At 48.2% G+C, this 16,849-nt stretch overlaps 1 pseudogene; it reads left to right on the top strand.

The window, feature by feature from the left end:
* Positions 1 to 3,839: 3,839 nt before the first annotated feature.
* LOC120642970 lies at positions 3,840 to 7,022 on the top strand (annotated as a pseudogene).
* The last annotated feature ends 9,827 nt before the right edge of the window (positions 7,023 to 16,849 follow it).

Here is a 16,849-nt window from a genome sequence, read left to right on the forward strand (position 1 = left end):
CTTTGCTCAGGGACGAGCAAAGGTTAAGCTTGGGGAAACTTGTTGATGGTCACTAATGCTTATTTTAAACCGTCAACATAACCTCTAATCATACTAAAATGAATTACAAATGATAGTTATAGGGTTTGGTTTTAACAAGTTCCATGAGTTTTGGTGAAACTATGTTTTACAGGAGCTAAACCGGAAAAGGACCAGAATGACCAAATAGAAGTATCTCAAATGGTGAAATGGAGTGGACCATTGTGTAGATCTCGTCGAGACGATCGAAACGGACATATGGTTTGCATTATTTGGAATGACCGGAATGACCGGAAAAGAAATATGAATTTCGCACGAACACATACAAAAGAAGACTCTAGAAGGCTCGGGAAGACACGCCGCCAAGACAGAGCTCCAGAAGCCTCTGGAACAGGGCGGGCGCCCTAGACCTTAGGGCAGCCGCCCTATGGGTCCCACAAATCAGCGTCTCCTTTGGGAGATGGCCTCCCACCGCCTTTGAGGTCCAATCTAAGTCGTTGACTATGGTCGGTTTGATCTGACGGCCGAGATGCATCCTAGGGGGCTATATAAGCAAGGCCCCTGGCCTGGGAGAAAGGCTAATTCATTATTCATTCTTCATTGTGGAGATGTAGAGGCGTCCCACGTAAGGATGATCTCTCATCTCTAGAGAATTAGGGCTAGACTTTCCAATGTAGTTGATTAGTTCTAGTTGAGAGTTAGGGAGAGCGGAGCTGCGCTCCGGTTCTGGAGAAGTTTTCAAGGATTTGGTATGTCTTTGTATCTACTCTTTGCAAGACCTATGATTTAATATATATAATCATCATCTCTATTTACTTTATGCCTTTTACATGTATGATTAGTATAGTTGTTACATCTTGGCATGGGATCTTTGCTCGTATTGAGTGCTCTAGTCATAGGCCATGATTAGAGTAGTAATCGTTAGTGTAGGCATGGTGTCTAGATTATAGGTTACCTGAGGTTGCGCCCAATCCTACGGTTAGTTGTGGTAGCCCCAGAGGTGACAGCTCTGTAAGGCCTTTGTATTCCATCACGTTCGTGTTGGTGTTCCGTAGAGCTTTTGGCAGCCCTCCCCCGACTACTTTCTTCCCAGTCTCTTTCGAGAGTCGAAAAGGACCTGCTGCTCCAAAGTGTCATGTGTGTGATCGCTATATCTACCCATACCTTAGTTACATATAACTAAAGTAATAGAGAAGTGCTTAGGAACCTTGATCTCTCATGTTGTCCTCTCACTTTAGCTATCTACTCATTTATCATTAAATTCTCCTATGTGTGTTATCATTCCTATCATATACCATTTACCCCCTGCTCTAGTCTAGTTGGTTTACTAAGTTAGTAGATACATGATAGTGAGTTATCAGATTCTTTAACCCATGCTTCCCTGTGGTAAAATATAAATAACGATACCTGGAATACTTCCGGTAAAATGCTACACTAGTGTTCTGTGCGCTTGCGGAATCTATCATTTTCTATTTGCACTTAATAAATACCAACATTGGTGCCAGTGGTGGAGTAGGCATAGTTTGTTTTTAGTTGATTAGTTTTTTAGTTGTTTTGCTAGTCTTTAGTTGCTTGCTGCCTCAGTTGTGGAGCTCCTAGTGGTTTAAAGCAGAGGCTCGTGTCGACAACCCAATCCGACCGAGTTCTAGTGGTTAGAGGCTTGTGTCGATGTCCCAGTCCGACCAAGCGTGGAGTTGAGTAGAGTTGAGTTGGCGCTTTTTATGGCGTGAGTTGAGTTGACTTGGTACCTAGGTGTGCAGATGGAGTAGGGTACCCTCCATAATTGTATGTGTGGTTTTCGCTCAGCTTCCACTTCAAAAATTGGGCGGGGCACTTGCCTTCTTTTTTTCTTTATTCGTCTAATAGAAATCGCGGCAAAGCTTTTGCCGTCCTTTCGAAAAAAAAAACTTTGCTCACAATTTCTTTGAGCGGATTTGTGGAACTCTACCGAACAATTTATTTAAATATAACTAAAACCACTGTATCGGAGAATGCAGGAGTGAAAGTTTAAGAATCAGGAGGTGGGGTTTTACGAAACTAGGCCTAAAGTTCACTCGTTCTGGACCCTTGGTCATGTTATGCTTGTGATGAAAACGCATGAGATGAGAAAAATAATAATAAGACTCCAAAAGGGCCAAAAATTGTTTTATATTGAAAAGATAATACATATAATCGCAAAAAACACAATCATAAATACTCCTATTTTGAGTAACAAAAACACATGACAAAAAGCACAAGAACTCCAACCGTGTGCCATTTGGCTTTGGCATTCTTGATTTTTGCCAAAAAGCACAAAAACTCCTCTCCAACCGTTTGGCAATTGGCTTTGGCAATTTTGGGGAGTTTGGCAAATACCGGCTGAACCCGCGCATATCTGCTCGCGTCCTCGACGCTTGGCATCCGACGTTTCGCGCGAGAAAGTCTCCTCCCGCGCGCGCTGCCGTCATCGTTCGCGCGCGATCTGGTGCCGTGCGAAGATGAAACTCCGCCAGGGTCGAGGGACGGGTCCGAGGGTCTGCTTCGTCGACGGGATCTACTGCTTCGTCGTACAGCCATCGTCCTCGACGGTTGGAGTTGCTTCAGCGCCGCCAGACAAGCACGACGCGCCGCCCTGCTTGTGTCGTGGCCGGCTGCCTCTGCGACGAGCAAGCGCACAGAACCGACCCGGTCTTTACCTCGCCATAGCACAGACACGCGCCAACACCTCCACGCGACCACGGAACCTGCTGCATATAGGCGATTTTTCATCTTGTTTTCCCGTGGGGAGGGGATTGGTGGATACATGACCAGTCCATAGCAAAACTAACATGAACTACCGTACATTTTAGTCAACAGAAAGAAAAGCATCTACTACCCGCAAGCTAGTAACTTGTCCTGGTAATCGGCGTCTGATCGACAAGCCATGCTTTTCCTTCTCTCCATCATCTTGAATATATCACAACCTATGATGATGTATTGATGCCACAAACCTTGAAGATCTGCAGTGCACGCCGGCTTGATGGAGTCCTCGACCTGGAATCCATCTCTGTAGCTTCTTGGGCAGCAGGGTCGGGGACAGGAAGCACGAAGTCGGCGCAGGCGACGGAGCGAAGGAATTTCTGGCAACGGCGCGAAGGGACACGGCGAGGCGCGAAGGCTACCCGCACGACGAGAGAAGAAGCGCACGACGGCTGGGAAAATATCGCGGGAGAATTATTGTGGGTCACAATTTTCATTTATGCCAAGTCAATAATGCAAAACGGTTGGAGATTGATTTGTTTTACATTTGACATATTTGTTTGGGAGTTGGCAAACTCCATAATTTGCCAAATAAAAAATGTCAAACGGTTGGAGTTGCTCTGGTCATGCTTTTCTAGCGCAACAAAAACGAACAAAGTTAGCGACCTCCTTTCCTCCCTCCGTTGCGGGGATCTGAATCGAACGGCGACAGAGCAAACAGCGGTGTCGACAGGGACCCTCCATCGGCCTCTATAAAATCCTCCCCGCGAGGACGGCCGGCGGCCCCTCCTGAGTCTGTCTCTCAGATTTGGTTAGGTGTCACATTAAAATTTCACAAAAAAAAAACGAATATCCATATAGAGTATTAAATAAAATTTATTTGTAAAATTTTTTTAGGGATGTGTGTAACTTTTCGAGACGAATCTAATGAGCCAAGTTCCATCATGATTGGCTACAATGATGCTACAATAAGCGCACCCAATCATTTTCTAAACGTGCGGTCAAAGACCTCATTAGTGATTTTCTAATTATATTTTATTTAATACTTCTAATTAGTGATTAAAACATAAAATAAATTTCATAAAAACGTTTTCACGCCAAACCAAACACGGCCTCACATCCGGTGCCGGAGGCACCCGAAAAGCCCGCAAGCAAGCCAAATTCCCCAACCCCCACCACCTCCACACTCCAGTAAGCTCCCCCCTCGATCTCCCTCCTCCAATTCGAATTCGTTCTGCTCCTGCAACTGAAATCGAATCGCTCCACTGCTACTAATCTCTCTATACTACTACTGCTTGCTTGCTCCTGTTTCAATCAATCGATCGATCGATCATGCCGCGCGTAGTTTTTTTCCGGCGGCGCAAAGGTAACGAACGAACACGAGCCCCCCGCCGCCAGATCCGCAGTGATTCCGTCCGCCCGACGCCAGTTCCCGTGTTTATTTTATTTTTTCCTCCGTGGATTTTGGTGCTGATTTTTTTTTTGATTTTTATGTTCTCTGCCTGGTCTAGGGTTAGGGTTTGTTGTCGGCGGCGATGTCGAATCGGCAGGCGTCGGAGGAGCCGGAGGAGCAGGTGGACCTGGAGGGGGACGACGACGGCATGGACGATGACGACGCCGGGTACGGCCGCCGCCGCGGCAGCCGGGACGACTCGGAGGAGCCGGAGGAGGACGACAATGACGCGGCCGCAGGGACGACTACACCGGGATGGAGCCGGAGCCGGCTGGAGGCGGAAAAGGCGGCGGGGACGAGGAGGCGGGCATGGGAGCCGACGCCGCCAACGCGGGGAGCGAGGACGAGAGGGCCAAGTGGGACGAGCTGCTCGCCCTCCCGCCCCATGGCTCCCAGGTCTTCATTGGCGGCCTGCCCCGCGACATCACCGAGGACGACCTCCGTGAGCTGTGCGAGCCGCTGGGAGAAATCTACGAGGTCAGTTTCACACACGAATCAATCCTCTTGTTTCTTACCGTCCGTCCGTCAGCTTGGTACTACATGCATGGATGGAGTTGTAATGCGCGTCTGTCTCTGTGCGGAGAAATATACAGCATGAGTTCTAGATTCACTAATAGTGAGATGCTGTTGCACAGGATCAGCATGACCCGAACCGTAACCGTGGCTTCCTCTTTGTTGAGTATTATAACCACGCCTGCGCAGACTATGCCAGGTAGAAGCTTTCATCACGAGACTTCAAGGTTGATGGGAGCCTGTTGACTGTGAGTTGGGCTGAATCTAAGGGCTCAACAGATCCTTCATCTGCAGCTGCTCAGGTAGACATTTGGGCTAAAAATTAGACATGTAGGCTTATGCAAGTCTGCCTAGCGTTCTAGATCAATTAGGCAATTTGGATCTAAATGAATTTATGTTTGGTTTTTCTGCTGTCATAATCTGGTGAACCAGGCAGCTTATCTTTGAAGTTCTCAGACTTGTGAATCTCAGAGTCTTACATTTTATATTAATTGGGATATATCAGAATAGATATTCTAGTCTAAAGAAGAACCCTCATCTGGTTGCATGTGAAGTCCAGTACCATGCAAGAGCTAGAATTTTTATTCAACATTTTAACCATTCTTTTCATAATGTATGCCAAAAATACATAATATACTTAAATGAATTACAAATCGATTACTTCATGTGAATTCTTGAGATATCATTATGCAAAAATTATTGTTAATTGTGTAGACTTGCAAAGTTGCAAGTTAATGTACTGATTGACCAACATATGCTAGCTGTATACTTTTGTTAGATTAGATATATGTCCTGTTTAGTTAGAACAATCTTGGCTTGTAATTTTTGATAAGCAGAAATTTACACTCAGTCCTTTCCTTTTGGCTTTGATTTTTAAAATTTGCTACAATTATACAGGTGAAGACTATATATGTGAAGAACCTACCCGAGAATGTTTCTAAGGAGAAGATAAAGGATCTCTTTGACAAACATGGAGAGGTCACAAAAATTGTTCTGCCTCCTGCCAAAGCTGGGCATAAGAGGGATTTTGGCTTTGTTCACTTTGCTGAGAGATCAAGCGCACTAAAGGCTGTTAAAGGAAGGGAAAAATATGAAATTGATGGTAAACTCTCTCCCTGTTATCATACAGTGTCCTCTGGAATCTAATGTCGTAGCAGCAGCACAAATTAGATTTTTTTTTCTTGACCAAATTAATCAGAAATTATTCATAGTTGAATCACTTTAAAATCAGATTAGTTTCTATTGGTGACAATACTGATTACTTGGGCACCTCTCAGCTCGTACAATTGTGTGACATGAGTGAGTTTATTAGATCCTGGGGGGCACTTGTTGGTATAAAAGGAGTTTTAGTTGCTAGAAATGCTTATTGTTGTCAATTGTCATAAATAGATCCATCATAGATGTAACCTTGGGCATGTTAAATGCAGGTCAAGTACTGGAAGTATGGCCAAACCTTTGTCGGAAAAGAAACCTGATCATTCACACATGTCTGGAGGAGCCCCTAATTATCCTCTTCCTCCCTATGGTGGTGGTGGCTACATGGGAGATCCATATGGTGCTTATGGTGGTGGTGGTCCTGCATACAACCAGGTGAACCAACCTAATCATTCAGACAATCACATATCTGTGATACTGCAATGTAATTATCTTGCTTTATTAACATAATTTTTTTGGCAGCCAATGATATATGGCAGAGGACCAGCACCGGCAGGAATGAGAATGGTGCCGATGGTTCTTCCTGATGGTCGCCTTGGCTATGTCCTGTAAGAACATTTCTCGACAACTCCATTGAGGCACAATGTATGTCCAGAGTGCATATCTGCAGTTTGTGACAGCATGTTCTTCTGTTGACAGGCAACAACCTGGTGGAATGCCCCCTCCGCCCCCACCGCGGAGGGGTGGTGACCGGAGAGACAGTGGCAGAGGCGGTGAAGGGCACAGCCGGTGATACCGCCCTTACTAGCTTTGTCCTTGTGCGCTCTACTCCCATCACCTTGTGAAGTGTTTGTTAACTTAATGAGAGATGAGATAGGAGCTTGTGTTCTTGTTCCAGTATAAGCTCTGCAGTGGCATGATGCTTGTGGTAGCCTTGTACCTTCTGTTTCTTCGGTAACTTAATTTTATCATGCAGCCCATGCGACTCGAAACTCTGTGATAGCCTTGTATTGCTTCCTGCCTTCTGGCACCTTAAGTAGTGAACTGATGAAACTGTGGATTCTGAAGCTTTGTTGGCTTAGAGTGATTATTTTGCTGTCTTCTATGGGTGTTGCTGGTCCTATTTCAGAGGATAATTTATGCCAAGATGAGCCAATTTCTTGTATCTTTGTGCAATAACCTGAAACTAGGGTTGAGGCTAGATTCTATTTCTGAATTCTGGGTTTTGTGTGATTGAACGGCCTCTGGTTAACAGGGCAAATGCACAGAACAGAACAAAATGAAACCAAAAGTGGCGCGTGAACAAATTGAAGCCAAAACTGAACGGCCTCTACGAGCCCTGCTTTTATTTTTTTTAAATGTTTTAAAAATGTTGCTTTGAAAAATGTTGGCCAAATTTTATGAGGACAATTTCAAACACTAATTCCTGTGTTGTGGACCGAGAGTTCCGTATCAAGCCGCTGTCTTTTATTCACTACAGTTGGCTTCTGCTGTCTTTTATTCACAACAGTTGGCTTCTGCTGTCTTTTATTCACAACAGTTGGCTTCTACCTACGGCAAACGACCGTCCTCTTCAGACTTTCTGTTTCAAGTTCCATCTAGGATGCCATTCCGGTCTGCTGTAGTAAACATGACCGATAGCAAGGAAAAAACCTCATCATACAAATGATCTCCGTAGGAGATTTTACTTTTCTATTCTCAAAGCAGACAGTTGTACGCCAGTTAACTTGGCTAGTATCTGCTAAACCCACTGAGTGTATTTGTTTCCCGTTTGCTAAGATCAATTTGATCCAAACCTAAAGTAGTTCAAGATTACTTGGTCTGCATTTGACACCAAAAGCAAAAGCACAAGCAAGCCACACTCCAAATATACTTGGTTATTGCACCGCCAAAAACTGAAAAAAGAGTTGTTCAATATATTCTTTCTTGATCACAAACTACACATGAATCATCTCCTTCCCACTTGCGCTCTACCATATTATCCTGCCCTTGATTAGAATGGTATTCTTTATCGCAATCCACATGAAAAGTCGAGTTGAAGCTTGTTTATGAATTGTGTTTTGTGTGACCGAACGCCCTCGTTAAAAAAGGATGGGATCATCGGCGAAATACACGTATACCCAGACTCAGACCCCCCGGCACGACTGACGGGGCCCAGCTCTCTTCGGCCAAGCCTTTTGCCCCGGCAGTATCAGCGTCTCAGTACTCGGCGTTGCCGGCGAAGTGGGCGAGGACGCCGACGAGCGGCGCGTTAATTGCAAATCTAGCATCTGAATTGTAAGTACACTGTTGGCTGGTCTCGAGTTAGGGTTTGTCGTCGGCAATGTCGGATCGGCAGCCGTCGGAGGAGCCGGAGGAGCAGGTGGTGGACCAGGAGGGGGGCGGCGACGGCGGCCGCGGCAGCTGGGACCACTCGGAGGAGCCCGAGGAGGACGATGACAATGACGACCGCCACGGCGACAGCGACGCCCGCGGGGATGGAGCCGGAGCCGGAGCCGGCCCTGCCGCCCCACGGCTCCGAGGTCTTCATTGGCGGCCTGCCCCGCGACATCACGGAGGACGACCTCTGTGAGCTGTGCGAGCCGTTGGGAGAAATCTACGAGGTCTGTTCGCGCGTCACACGAATCAATCCTCTTTTTTTTTTTTTACCATCACCTTGTTACATGCATGAAGTTCTAATGTGCGCAGTCTCTGTGCGGTGAATGGTATGGAAGGTGGGTTTGGCCAAAGATAAGCACACCAAGGAGAACAAGGGGTTCGCCTTTGTCACCTTCACTGGCATGGACGCTGCGCAGCGCGCCATCGAGGATATGCAAGACAGGGAATACAAGGTAGCTACTTGTGCAGCCCTCCAAGCCCCTCGAGGCTCGAGCTGCTGATTGTTCTGCATAACACGAGTTTCCGCATTATGCTGTGTGCTCTGCGCAATGCACTTTTATTAGATGATTTTTGGTGCTGCAGGGTAGGACTTTGTCATGCGCTCTGTCGCAGGCAAAGCACAGGCTGTTTGTTGGGGATGTGCCCAAAGGGCTGAGCAAGGAGGAGCTGACCAACATTATCAAGGGGCAGGGGCCAGGTGTTGTCAACTATTAGAGTATATTTGGTAGTTGTAGATATATGTATCGTAGACTGCCATATGTATCCCGGGGAGTTTTGCCCCCCAAGTCATGTACTCTTATATATACCGACCGAAGCCTCAATGCAATACAACAATCCATCCATTATACCAATTCTATCTTTCATACATGGTATCACGACTTTAGGGTTTGAGATTCTAGGCAACCTTCCGCTGCTCTAACCCTAGCGCCGCCGGCGCCCCTCCTCTCGCGTGCGCCGCCTCCCCCCTGTTTCCCACGGCGCCCCTCCAGGGCGCCCCGTCGCCGGCATTCTAGCGCGCCCCCGGGGAGGTCGCCCATGACCTCCGCCGGGGGCAGCGCCCTCCATCACGGCGGATCGAGTTAATCCGCCGCCCTTAGAGTGTCAAGCAGTAGCAGATCGGCGTACCTCGTCACCCGCATGGAATCCGCCGACGACCCGATCCGCGCTGCCGTGGTGGCAGTCGCAGTCTCCCGGCGGCGCCCGTGACCCACCTTGTGCTGCCGTGGTGGCAGCAGGGGCTTGGCGTGGTGCCTTCAACTCGTCGTCGACGAATTCCGTGCAGCACCTCCGCTCCGACCCGTCGCCTTCACGCCAGGCTTCCCGTATGGATCCCGCGTCGGCAGCACCGTCCACCCGGCGGCCTCCTCTGCAGCGCCCGTGCGGCTCTGTCCCGCGCGCCTCGCGCGGGCTCCCTCCGCCGCCGGTCACGCCTCTGCCCTGGCGGCTTCCTCCGCATCCCGGGGGGATCCGTCGTCGCCGGCCAGGACGTGCGCCACGCTCCGAATCCGCTGCTGTCCCTGGCAGGGATCCTCCACCGCCTCCGGCTACCTGCCGTCGCCGGGAGGGACGCGCGCCACCCGCCCTCATCGCCGTCGCCTGGCCACCTCTTTCTCACCCTCTGTTTCTCTCTCTCGCCCATGGCTATGGTCCGTCGTTGACCATGATGAGCAGGGGAGAGGACAAGAGTGGGGAGGTGGCCTGTGCTATGCGCACCCAGAGGTTCTATGCGAAGATTTGCTGCTGCTGATTTATTTTTGGTTAGTTTCTCTGATTTTTACTCGATCACTGATCGAGATTGAGTCACCCACCGCCCGTTGACCTCGCGCCTCTACTTCGACATCGGCGTCGACTTCACCGGCCTCTTCTTCATCTTCGACATGCGACATGGTGACATGGATGGTGCCCTAGGGGACGCCCATCTGCACAGCCCTCCTCGCCGCTTCGTTCGCACGTCGACCTTCGCCGGCTCGTAGTCGCCTTCACCGACTTCGCCCACCGTCGTCTCGCCTCACGCTACTCGGTCTGATCAGCCAATGTGCGTGATCCACCCGGCTCCAGTGACGTCCGTCCTCAAGTATGGAGGGCTGTCGCTGCTTCGCCTCTTCGGGCAACCACGGCGCAACCCGTGGTCTCCTTCGCCGTTGCATCCTCACCGCCGCCGACTATGTCCACGACCTCATCGTTGACTTATCGTTGCGCGTCCCGCGCATGGTCTTCGTCAAGCTGTACGGGTTCTTCGCCATCTCCTTCGAGCACCGCCGCCGCACAATCCGGATCATTTGGCCTTGTGCTGGAAAATCTAGGTTCCCTTCCTCACTTCGTCTAGCACAACCACGTCGCTAGCGTTGCCATCTCGTCCCCGACTACTTCGTCTACTCCAGCAACAGCAGGCGTTGGCACCTTCTACCTCGCCTTCTTCTGTGCCTGCGACCGCCATGGAGGCCTTCTCTGCTGGCCCCCCTCGGCGACGGCGTTTGGTTGTGCATCCTCCCTTGCACGTCCGGTATTGGCAACACCGGTGCGTGCCCATCGTCCCCGATGCGTTCCCGAGCCTGGCAAACTCGGGCATGTGTCGTCCGATGGCCTGACTGTATCGACTTTAGCATCGCTCCCTCTACGACTGCCTCGACGCGTCGCCATCTTCGTCTCCCGCGTCTTCTCCATTACGCCACAACCATGGCGCCTCCTCGTGCGCCCGCGGCTTCATGTGTGGCTACCTCGTCTTCGGCAACTTCGACAACTCTACATCGACCACGGCTACTCTACGCGTGGCATCTTCGACCATGGCTCCTTCAGCTCGGCTATCTCGACATCGGCACAAATGGCTACCATCCGCATGAGTTACTCGCCGGTTTTCTCTCCAGTCGCAGCATCCGCACCACACCGACGTTATGAATGCGGGGGGGGGGATGTTAGTCCGTTGGCTACTGCTTTCGGCTTCTTCTCCAGTCTCACCGTTTGCGATGCTCCCGCTGTGACTGCGGGGGAGTATTAGAGTATATTTGGTAGTTGTAGATATATGTATCGTAGACTGCCAAATGTATCCCGGGGAGTCTTGCCCCCCCAAGTCATGTACTCTTATATATACCGGCCGAAGCCTCAATGCAATACAACAATCCATCCATTACACCAATTATATCCTTCCTACATCAACTTTGAGATGTTTGTGTTGGTTTTTGTTTTGTTTGATCTCTGTTAACAACAGAAACAGCAGAAAAGGAGGGATATCTCATCCCGTGAGTTTAGGGATCGGTTCACCAGAACCAATCCGCGATTGCCTTGATCGGGAGGTAATCCTAAGCCCATTGGGCTCGGCCCTGGGCCTACAGTGTTTATAAATAAGAGGGGGTCAACCCCAGGGTTAGTAACCCTAACATTTTCCACCACCCACCGATCAATCAGAGCACTGGAAGGCTCAGAAGAGCGAGCACCACCTCTGGGGCAGTGCCGGTGGCGTCCTGAAGGTCGCCGCTACACCGCCAGGACACTCAAGGAGCGGCTGTGCTACATCCCCGACGCCGTCAACACCGTCGACGTCGTCACGTCTACACCAACCTCCAGCACCGCCATGGACACCACTACTGCTGGTATAAGATCGAATCGAATCTATTCCGCATCAGTTAATGTACTAGAGATGATCTTCTTTGGATTAGTGATCCTGGTTAAGTCAGTGCTAAGTTTTGTTAGATTCAATTACTAACAATTGGTATCAGTCGCCTCTGCTAATCCTGGTTAGATCTCCTAGACAAACCCAAAGTTTTAGGTTCGGTTTACATGGTGTAGATCTATCTGTGCATGTTCCTTTTCAAGTTTTAATCTACTCAGTTAAGTTTCATGTCATGCACACATGTTTTAGTTAGATTTTACTTAAGTCAGAGGTGTTTTTCATGCCTAAGACCCTAGATCAGTCACGGTTCTAGGTGGTTTTCATATTTTAGTTCAAGAAATTAAGATTTTTTTTAAGTCAGTGGCCTAAACCATCTCGGTTTTGGGTCAAATTTCGTGCATAAGTCAGCAAGAAGTGAGATTAGAAGGAGGGGAAAACTCAGATTCAGATCCAAAAGCAAACCCCATCCCAAACCCTAACCCTAGATTAGATTGAAATAAGATGAGATAAGAGGGGGCTTACCTCACGTTGGCGTCCGCGCGCGGCATTAGTTGCCGCTGCGCGTGGTCGCCGGCGAGCCTCCGCGAGCACCGACCGCCTCGGTGCGGCGGTGCCGGCCCCTGGCTGCATCAGTCGTGTCGCCACCCGCGCGCATCAGCATACGCTCGCCGTGCCATCAGTCCGCGCGCATCAGCTTGCATCCGCACCGGCCCATCAGTAGCTCCAACCGCCGGCCATGGAGCTCCGGTGGAGCCCCTCGGCGGTCCGCGCGCGAGACGCACGCTGAGCCGCAGAGAGGGCCCGCGGAGCTCCGGCCATCAGATCCCGCAGAAGGAACGCGCGGGGAGGGAGCCGGATCCGAGCCGGACGGCGGACGGCGGCGCCGCCGGCGCCGCCATGACCTGAGTGCTCGCACGGGGGAGAGGGTGAGAATGAGTTAGGGTTAGGGTTACCCCCTCCCCACCCGATATTTCCCAGGTATTTAAGCCCCGCCGAGCCGCCGTCGGCCGTCAGATCAGATCGACGGCTCAAATCGCTGCGGGGTGGGAGGGGGGGACGCGCGCCCGAGCGGGCCGAAATGGCAGCCTGCTCGTTGGCTGCCGGGCCGAATGCTACATGGGCCGTTTTAAGCCGCCGCCTCCGCCTTAAGCCGCCACGCGGAGCCGCACCAATGAGCCGCGCGCCTCAGCCGCCTAACCCGCGTCCGCTTAAGCCGCGCCACTAAGCTAAGCCGCGCACGCCGCGATGAGCCGAGCCGAGGCTGCCGCGCTGAGTCGTGCATATGCTGGGCCCTGCTGGGCTGCACGCACGCGAATGGGTCGCGCTGGGCGCGATTGATGGATTAGGGTGCGCTGCGCATTCTTGGGCCGCCAGCAGGCCATTTTTCTATTACGAGACGATTTAAGTTTTCTTTTATTCTCAGTTTTCAATTAATTTTCAGTATTAAGCTCAGTTTAATTCCTGCATTAATTTCAGTTAAGCTATTGCATGAGTAAATTTAAGTAGTTAGTGTTTATTTCATGTTCATAAGTTTATTCCACCACTATACTTTGAGATGCCTCTAAATAAATGGAACCACCAAGAAGTTTATTTAGAGTAAACTTGTGATTATTTCTGACCACCGTTGTTTAATCATGAGTATTAAGACAAAATTTCGTTTGTTTTCCCCACCGGTGATGCAAATTGAAATTTTAATTGCATGATTTTAATTAGACCACCGTAGGGTTATTATCATGCTTTTATTTTCATTTCATTGTATATGATTACTAAGATAAGTTTTTTCCTTGATTTTCAGTGACAAATGTCAATATTGTGGCCTCCTACCTGAACAACATCGAGCCGCTCAATGGAGCGAATTTTCCTGACTGGAAGGGCAAGGTCATGACATGCTTGGCTTGGAATGATCTGGATCTGGCATTAAGGGAGGATAAGCCTGCTGTTGCTGCAGGACAGACTTCAGCTGCTCTGGAAAAGTGGACAAAATCAGACCGCATGGCGCTTATGGTCATGTCTCAGACCATCAGTGCTGGCATTAAGGGCGCCATCCCCACCAAGGATGCGCATGGAGCAGATCTGAGTGCTAAGGCCTTTCTAGCAAAGATTGAGAACTTCAAGAGCTCGTCCAAGACTTATGCAAGCACTCTCATCATGAAGTTAGTGACCTCTCAGTATGATGGGAAGACTGGCATCAGGCAGCACATTCTCAACATGTGTGACATGGCCAGCAAGCTTAAGGAGATGCAGATGGAGATCTCTGAAGGTTTTCTTGTGAACTTCATCATGACATTATTGCCTTCACAGTATGCTGCATTTAAGATCAATTACAACACTAACAAGACTGTCTGGTCTATCAGTGATTTGATCAACTACTGTGTTGAAGAAGAAGAAAGGCTTAAGACTGAGAAGATGAAGGATGTTGTCAGCATAGTTGGCAACCTCAGTATTTCAGGCACTCCTAAGAATCATCATGAGTCAGGTAGCAGCATGCAAGACCAGAAGAACTTTAAGAAGAAAGGGAACCAGAACTTTGGTCCAAAGAACAACAACAAGTTCAAAGGCAAGCAGTCCCAAGGTGGAAAGATGTTGTGTTCATTCTGTACTTCACCCAAGCATCTTCAGAAGGGCTGCCCAGGCTTTAAGGAATGGCTGAAACAGCAAGGTAATGTTAAGATTGAGGTTGTTTCTTTCATTGATGAGTTATTCTTAGCATATTTATCCCCTAATACTTGGTTAGTTGACTCAGGTTCCACTGTGCATATTTCTAATTCATTACAGGTATTCAGTTCGATCCGAACTATAAGAATGGGGGAGCGAAGTCTAAGAGTGGCTGATGGGAACATGGTTGAAGTCGAAGGCGTTGGAAGCTTCACCTTAGAGTTGCCAGGCGGCTTCCAGCTTAATTTAGATGATATTCTTTATGTTCCTAGTTTAAAGAGAAACATTATTTCAGTTTCGCGTTTAGATAAATCTGGACATGTGTGTGAGTTTGGCAACTCTGTTTGCAACATTAAATTTCATAATATTAGTGTTGGCCTTGGTCATTTGCAAGACGATCTTTATTTACTCTCTCTTGATGATAATCATTCTGTAATGAATGTCTGTGATGCGATGCATAAGCGTAAGCGTGATAATGAGACTTCTTCAAAATTGTGGCACTGTCGCCTTGGCCACATTTCGAGGGGGAGAATGGAGCGTCTCATTAAAGATGAGATACTTCAGGAATTAGACTTTTCAGATTCAGAGCAGTGCATCGACTGCATTAAGGGAAAATATGCTAAGACTATTAAGAAAGGAGAGACTAGAAGTATGGGAGTATTAGAAATAATTCACACAGATATCTGTGGCCCTCTCTCAGTCACATCAGTAGACGGTTATGACTCTTTATAACATTTACTGATGATTATTCCCATTATGGACACATTTACCCCATCCAAAAGCGTTCAGACGCCTTAGAAATATTTAAGATTTATAAGGCGGAAGTTGAGAAGCGGCACAACACTTCCATTAAAATTGTAAGATCAGACCGGGGAGGTGAATATTATGGGAAACACGCTCAATATGGTCAGATTAAAGGACCATTCTCTAAGTACTTAGAAGAAAATGGCATTAGAGCGCAATACTCTATGCCAGGCGAATCAGAGCAAAATGGAGTCGCTGAGCGATGCAACCGTACACTGCTTGACATGGTACGGAGCATGCTCAGTTATTCTAGTTTGCATGTGGAGCTGTGGATGGAAGCATTAAACACAGCTGCTCACATACTTAATCGGGTTCCGTCTAAGTCAGTTCCCAAGACACCTTTTGAACTGTGGAATGGGAGGAAACCGTCACTTAATTATTTAAAAGTGTGGGGCTGAGGCTAAATTATTTGATCCACAGCAAAAGAAATTAGATTCTAAGACGATAAGCTGCCACTTCATTGGATACACAAAAAAGTCTAAGGGGTACATATTCTACTGTCCTGGTCGTCACACTAAGTTCGTAGAAACCAGGCAGGCTGTGTTCCTAGAGGGCTCAGGAATTAGTGGGAGTTTTCCGAGGGAAGTGAGTCTCGAAGAACTACGGGTTGAGCTTCCTGATCCAGTAGTTCAAGAGCCTACAGAGGTATATCAGTTTGTACCACCAGTAATTACTCCAGTTCAGGTAAGTGACGCCATGCCATCTACTGCTGCTCAGCAGGAGAACATGGAGCAAATGGTTAAGAATCAGGCGCAACCTGCGCCACAAGATCAAAATCCTTAACCAATTCCTCAACCAGTTGCGATTGAACCAGTAAGAAGATCGCAACGGGCAAAGAAATCAGCTATTCCTGATTATTATGAGACATACTTAAGTGAAGATGTATATGATATCGGGAATATAAGTGACCCTGCCACATTCAGACAGGCAGTGTCAAGTGAGAATTCCACTAAATGGATTGAAGCCATGGAAGATGAACTAAGGTCTATGAGTACTAATAAAGTATGGGATTTAGTAGAAATTCCCGATGGAGTCAAACTAGTAGGCTGTAAGTGGGTCTACAAAACCAAACGTGATTCCAAAGGGAAGGTCGAACGATTCAAAGCTAGACTCATAGCAAAAGGGTTCACACAGAAGGAAGGAATTGATTATAATGAGACCTTTTCTCCTGTGTCTACCAAAGATTCTTTTAGAGTCGTCATGGCATTAGTAGCCCACTTCGATATGGAGCTACATCAGATGGATGTTAAGACTGTGTTCCTAAATGGAGACTTAAATGAAACAATCTTTATGGCACAGCCAGAAGGTTTTGCCATAAAGGGTAAAGAACACATGGGATGCATATTAAAGAAGTCCATTTATGGACTTAAGCAAGCATCCAGACAGTGGAACCTTAAATTCGATGAAGTCATTAAGAAGTTCGGATTTAAGGAGAATGATGTGGATAGTTGTATCTACGTCAAAGTTAAGGGTGGAAAATTAATAATTCTAGTACTGTATGTGGATGACATACTGTTAGTGTGCAACAATAAGAACATATTGCATGA

This window comes from Panicum virgatum, chromosome 7K (assembly GCF_016808335.1).
Source record: "Panicum virgatum strain AP13 chromosome 7K, P.virgatum_v5, whole genome shotgun sequence".
NCBI classification, from domain to species: Eukaryota; Viridiplantae; Streptophyta; class Magnoliopsida; order Poales; family Poaceae; genus Panicum; species Panicum virgatum.